Source organism: Alexandromys fortis, unplaced genomic scaffold (assembly GCF_014885135.2).
Source record: "Alexandromys fortis isolate MF-2015 unplaced genomic scaffold, M_Fortis_MF-2015_v1.1 scaffold_2_26212498_36691700, whole genome shotgun sequence".
Lineage (NCBI taxonomy): Eukaryota > Metazoa > Chordata > Mammalia > Rodentia > Cricetidae > Alexandromys > Alexandromys fortis.
The window spans coordinates 2,951,759-2,958,740 of record NW_026067931.1 but is presented as its reverse complement, the minus strand read 5'-3'; the positions used below and the strand labels follow the sequence as shown (position 1 = coordinate 2,958,740).

Here is a 6,982-nt window from a genome sequence, read left to right as displayed (position 1 = left end):
TTTTAAAAATATAAAAAATAATAGCATCAGATTAGATGAAGTAGAGCAAGTGATGTACACCTTTATAGTTTTCCTAAATTTTATGAGTTTTTATTGTGGACTGTTTCTATTATATTTTTGAGTCATTTATTCTACTTTGTATTCTATAATCTCTAAAATACCATCAAATTTAATTAAAGATGGGGTGTATATTTTGCAGTGTTTAATTATTTGTTTGTGCGTGTGCATGTGTACATGTGTGTGTGTGCGTGTTTGCACGCATGTGTATGGATGTGATTGCCTATGGAGGTTAGAAGAGAGCATCAGAATCATAACAATTAAAAGTCACCTTATACTGGTGCTGGAAACTAAACTTGTATCTGCTGCAAGGGCACAAAGAAATGGTACCTACTCATCCATTGCTCAAACTCCAACAGATTGTTGATGAAGAGTAAGATAATGATGGAGTATTATACATAAACTCAATTCATATACAAACTGGAAATGAGAAAAATTAACATTGTAAGACTGTAAACCTGTTAATACTACTAATAATTTTAAATGGTAATTAATCTCAATATTCATATAAAATCTAGCCATAAATAATTTAAAAATATAAGCATGAAAAACACCTACTATGCTCACATGAATATGAAGAAGGGTGAATGTGAAGAAATGTCATGTTAGTCAAAGTGATATCTAATAAACAGTAATACTTACAGCACACAATGCCATTTTCCAGTTCTGAGGGAATCACTCTTCATGGTGAGAAGAGAAATTTGGCTGAACTGCAAAAGGAGGAAGGCCATTGCCTGATTAGAGTTTCAATATACACTGTCTAATAATTGATAGTATGCAAATTAGAATGTTTAGTTGAGGGATATTAAGGAAATGAACAACAGAATCGATGAAATTGACCTATTGAGAGTGTTAGAACACACTGTCCCAAAACAACAGAATGTGTGTTCTGTAGACACTGACTGTTAAACAAGACTCAATAAAAATGTTAAAGACACACAAAGTATGTACTTTGAAAATATGAGAATTTCACATTGAAAATAAACTAAAAATTGAAAGCATAAATCTATCTTAAATGTTTCCATACCACAGACAACTCAACAGCAGATTTATAATTCAACTGAGAAGCAAAGAGCATTGGAAGCAAAATCTAAAACTTTGAACTGATTGAACTCAAACTTATGGCACATCCTAATATACAGGATTCTACTACAGCCCATAGGGAATACTTCATAGTGCTGTATTGTGTAGTAGGGAATATGGAAGGATCAAGTAAATGACACCTGCATCTGTCTTAGGAAAGTGGAGTAAACCGGTCATTTAAATCCAGCACTAGACAGAAAGTATGAACCCAAAAATGAAAATAAATAAAGAAGAAAACAAAAGAACCACCCCCCCCCCCAAATCAGTAATATACAAGCTGCACCAGGACATTTTGCTCAAGGTGTTTTATTGTTTTACTTCTGTGTAATGGGAGAACTTAGGAAAACTGCAGACTAACATCTTTGCATACACTTATAACTCAGCTCTTCAACCAAGAGAAATTCGAATGTCATAGGCATAGATGACTTATAAACAAATGTTCATATCGGCTCAGCCAAAAACTGGAAGCAATGAGACATCCTTAAATAAGGGATTACCTAGGGAAATTAGGAAGTATCTACATTGGAGAGATGCTTTACAATACAGATAAGACATCAATCAATACATTGCAGTGGAAACAAAATCATGCCCAGTTAAAGAAGAAACAGAACAGGATGATTCCATTTATACAGAAGTCTACAGAATGCTCACTAACCCATGGTGCAATAACGATATTCCCTCTGGAGAAAGGATGGCTTAGTGGGATGCCACAGCCATGGCCATGGTTTATCAGAGGCCTTCATAGGAGTGTGCAGATCACTTCAGTTGTGATGAAGTTTGAAGGCACCTACACTGTTTGCTGTTCTTTTCATGCCCAAGGTCACCACTCTGCAAAGAGCTACTACATTCTCTTGAAGGTAATGGCTGTTCTCTTTTTTATATCTAAAATGAGAAACAATTATAGTCAAATTGCTGATAGTGTTTTTTTGTTGTTTTGGTATTTAGAAAATATAATTGTGTGATGGTATACACCATTAGTCCCAACACTCGGGAGGCAGAAGTGGGCAAAAGCCAGCCTGATCTACAGAGTGAGTTCCAGGACAGCCAGGACTACTCAATGTAACCCTGTCTGCAAAAACAAACAAAACAACAACAACAAAACTCAATATAGGTATGAGATGTACAGTGAAGTTTTTTTTTTAGTTTTTATTTAGTGGTAATCACGGTTATGGTAATATGTTGATGATTTACTTTGATAGTTAATGTTATTAAATTTATTATTTGTGTGGGTGTGAGCAAGTGAATGACACTGTGTGGAGATCAGAGGACAACTTTGGGGGTTGGTTTTCATCTTTTATGTTGTATAAAATAGGGTCTCTTTTGGTTTTTCCTTGTTATATCTCTCAGGATAACTGACCCAAGAACTTTTGGGATATTTCCTGTCTCAATTACCACCCATCCTCCTGTAGAAGCACTGGGATTAGAGATATACTACTGCATTTAGCTTTAAATGGGTACTGAACGTTTGAGCCCAGGTCTTTCATGATAGTTCAATTAAGTGCTTTATCCCCAAACCACTTCCCAAGCTAAAGTTAGATATATACTAAGAATAAAGTGATACAGCATGCTTTATATGAATATAACATGTCAGAAAGCACTAATAGAATTTTTATCAAGCAAAAGTAATAAAATATAAGTTAAAATATAGTTCATTAAGAATGTATAATGAGTGCTATTCACATTGTGGATGATTTATTTAGTTTTATTTTTAGGCAATATAAGAAGCATTTACTTGATTATTTTAATCTCTTTGACATTTAAGGATAATGTTATCATATAACTGCTTTGGAAACTGTTGAATATTCTGACCTAATACATGGTGTACTCCAGGATATTTCAGCTGTTAAGAAACTTGAAAATTTTGAAAACACCTATATTTTTGCTTTGATTATATACAGAAGAAATTATAATGATTGAAAGCATTGAAATGTGACATCATTTTATGTCAATAATAATTATTAATATTTGAAGTACTTAGAATTGATTGTAGAGTCTCATACTGCTAGGCAAGCATTCTACCACTGAGCTACAGACCCAGCTTGTTACTGTTCTTCAAATGGAAAGCTTGTTTCAGTTACTTATGAAGCCCATTGGGCAATTAAAGTCAATAGTGATATTTAGCAATTTTGCAAAAACCGTAAGACACTTGTGTAGTCTAATATTCTGGTTCTTTGCTAATGTGGCTCCCCTTTCAGGAAATCACTGTGTAGAGCAAAACACAATTGACAAGATTCTTGCTATGCCCTCACAAAGACAGTGTCATGGACCCAAGGAACCCCACCTTTTGTATGTAAATAAAGCAAAGCATTGATGTTTTGAATCTTGTTGCTTTTAAATCCTCAAAATTAACAAAATATGTTTGTAATCAACTTAGTTCCATTTATCAAATAATCCCAAATAATAAGTAGGATCAATTTAATTATACATATTTATTAGAGCTTAATAAATGTCAGGCACTGTCCCTAGTATTTACAGAAATTACTTTGTTTGATATTGTCACTCTTTGTGTGAATTTCAATTATTTTCTTGAAAAAAATTATGATTTAAAAACCTTCACATGACAAATGTCAGAAACCTAGGGAGAAATAAAAAAGACAAGAATGTAAATATCTTGAACTTCAAAGTCCTTCTTTCTGCACATTTCTCTGCGTATATTGTTCTTTGTTGCCATTGAGCATATTCTTAATGTACCTTTAATATTATCGAGAATATATATATATATATATATATATATATATCAGAAGACTGTTATTGTAAGCCCCATGTGAAGAACAGAAGGTATAACTAATAGTTTGGTATCACTGGTACTTCCAAAATGTATGCAAGACTTTCATTTTATTTTCCACACATTACAAAGAATATGGATGCTCTATTTATAACAGAGGGCCATGCTCTCTTTTCACACTGACGTGACTACTGATATGACAGTCAGTTTCGAGGAGAGGCCATGAGTCAACTCCATTCTGGGATACAGTTTGACTATAGAATTGTTTTCTTTCATCATTATAGAAGTTTCTGAAATTTTGGAATGGATGTGTGAATTCTTCTCAAGCCACACTCAGGAGAAAACAATGCACAATTTCTTTCAGTAAAGCAAGATGATTATCCCACTTTTCTTCAGCATGTATTTTAAATACATTTTCATTTTTCATCATTAGTGATGGTCACAGTGTGTATTACTTCTTATCATCCATCATCTAATTATTTTACTATCTCCTAATCGGTCTTCCATCTTAGCCTTTCTTCAATGTTTATTATGCATGACACCAGCAAGAATTTTTAAAGCAGTTCCTATCATACCACTGTCTCTCCCTAAACTTGTATTGGTCCTACATTTCTTTTTCTAGAGAGCTAACGGGCATTTAGATTTATTTTTAAATATAAAATAGCACTCCTTCCTTGCTTGCTCTTGTATATGCATATTTTTCCAACGAGAAAATGAATAAAATGGTAAGTGAATGAAGTATCTTGTAGAATTAGAATGACATATATCTAATCCACCGTGCTTTTGCCTTGTCCTTTTGCATTCTGAAACACTATTATCATATCACACTATCATAAAAGAATCCCACTAGTGGACGAAAATTGAATTGGTTGTGCATTTTATTGTCTTCAGCTGTTAAGTACATTCTCACATATCACAGAAGCACATATGGAAATGCTTAATAATTTCCACATATGTTTAATAATTATCTCTAAAAGATGTGTAGATAATTCTTCCTCTTGAAGAATGGGTTAGATTCAATGACTTGTTTCTATTTCAGCTGCTAGGATAGAATGCAAGAGCTGGATAGTGACATCAATGACTCATTTATAGGTTATTGTGCTGTTCTACTTACTGTGTTGGTTTACCTGCACCGGGAAAGCCATATGCCATGTCATTTAAGACTCAAGGAAACTTCGGCCTCCACACAGATTGGACTATGTGGTAAGAAAACCACACTTCTAGGAAATGGCTTTTGAGGAACCAGGGCCACTTGACATGGCCATGTGAGCTTGAAGGGAGTTTTACAGACTCAGTCCAATTTTTGGTTGCTTGCATCCCTGGCAAAGCCTTCATTCCAGTTTCACAACAAACACTCAAACAGAGTCATCGAATCCATAGAAACAGAAATACTCAAAGTTACTATATTTTCAAATCATTACACAGCTATAGATAACTAATATAGCTAGGGGGCAGATCTATTTTATTTGGCTTTGAATAGTTATCAGAACGTAAAAATAGTGACATGCATGAATATCACTGGAGTAACCTACCACTATAATGATTGGAGTTAAGACACACAACGTAATCAAACCCATACCTAGTAATTAGAACAAGTATCTGGGGCTAGAAGGTCATAGGCGGTTGGGAAAAAAAAACTTTTTTTTTTTTTAAGAGAAGTAAGCGTCTGTTGCCATGTTTATCAAATTAAGCTAGCCGAGTTGCTTGCTTTGAGGGACTCAGTCAAAGAAGCAAAATCCCATATCCTCATCTGACTCTTCAATTCTTCCTTAACTTCACCCTTGGCTGGGGCAGGCCAAGGCATTGGCAGCACCATATGGGCAACAGCCACAAAGGCAGGTGGATCAGCCAAAAAGGTTTTGGACTTTTCAGCAAGTGGGAAGGTTTACTCAGTCTCCATAGACAAAACCAGAACCCGCTTGTACCCACCGAAGGAAAGTGTGACACTCAGGAAACAGTCCGCTAACCTGCCTGCAGAAAAACACTGGCAACATTCAGACACCTTCCGGGAAGTGAGAGCACAGAATCAGTTCTCTGATGTCAAGTACTTCTGGGTTGTAAATGCTGTCCCTGTTATTAACTTGTTCGATGACAACCCAGAGGAGAACCAGGAGACAACATGTTCAGCACACGGTGTCTTCAATGGCTCCTCCTTTGTCTTTAGGTTTTATCAGATGCAGATCACCCAGAATTTCAGTGGTTCCTCTGGAGAGTTTTGTGGTGATGCCAATAACATGGATGAAAAAGTTTTCAGCCACCGGGCCTGTGTTCTGGGCTGGGACAGTGTACCTCACAGGATGTGATAACCACCAAGGGTATCAACCAGAACCTTATTGGCTGACAGCATGTCCCTAATCTTGGTGAGGTCCTCCTTCATGCACACAAAGCTCACATTCCCCCCAAAATGAGGCAGCAGTTTCTCTGTAGCTGGCTTGTTAGCCGGATACTTTCGGGTGGTCTTCTGCATAAAGGGGTTCTTGCCCAAGCCTTCCCTCACCAGACATGAGGATCTGCCTCATCTGCTTGGAGTCCACATTGTCGGCTCCCACAAGAAGCATTCAGGTCATCTTCCAAAAGTTGGATATTCTCGAAGTATTTGTACTTTTCTGTCCTCCTATCTTCCCTGGGCATCACAATGGAAACCACTCTTTTATTCTCCTAACGAGACATCTTATTAAACAGACTCTGAGAATGTATTATTATACCTGTAAATCAGTGTTAGCCCTCATCAGAGAAACATTTCTCTTTTTTTTTTGCAGTAGATGTTGATTAATACAGAGACCCACAACTGATTAAAGTGTAGAGAATAAAAAATTATGGAGGGCTCAACCCTAGATGGAACACATATATCACACACCCTTCTTCCCAAAGCTAGGAGAGAATTTCAGAAGAGGGACAGAATAATAAGAACCAGAGGTCTGGATGACCACAACAAATCAGTTATTTCCAGAGCCAATAGGGTAGTTGAATATATGGACTTTCAGAAGTTGTGAAAGCATACATAAGAACTGTGGCTGATCCTTTCAACCAAACAAAACCCATGAATAGAGAGACACATAGTCATCTATAGATGAGGGCTACTGAGAACAGATGGTTGTTGGGAGAATTAGTTTCTTA

At 36.0% G+C, this 6,982-nt stretch overlaps 1 pseudogene; it reads right to left on the bottom strand.

The window, feature by feature from the left end:
- Window positions 1-5,583: 5,583 nt before the first annotated feature.
- On the bottom strand, window positions 5,584-6,496 carry LOC126503683 (60S acidic ribosomal protein P0-like; annotated as a pseudogene).
- Window positions 6,497-6,982: the final 486 nt, after the last annotated feature.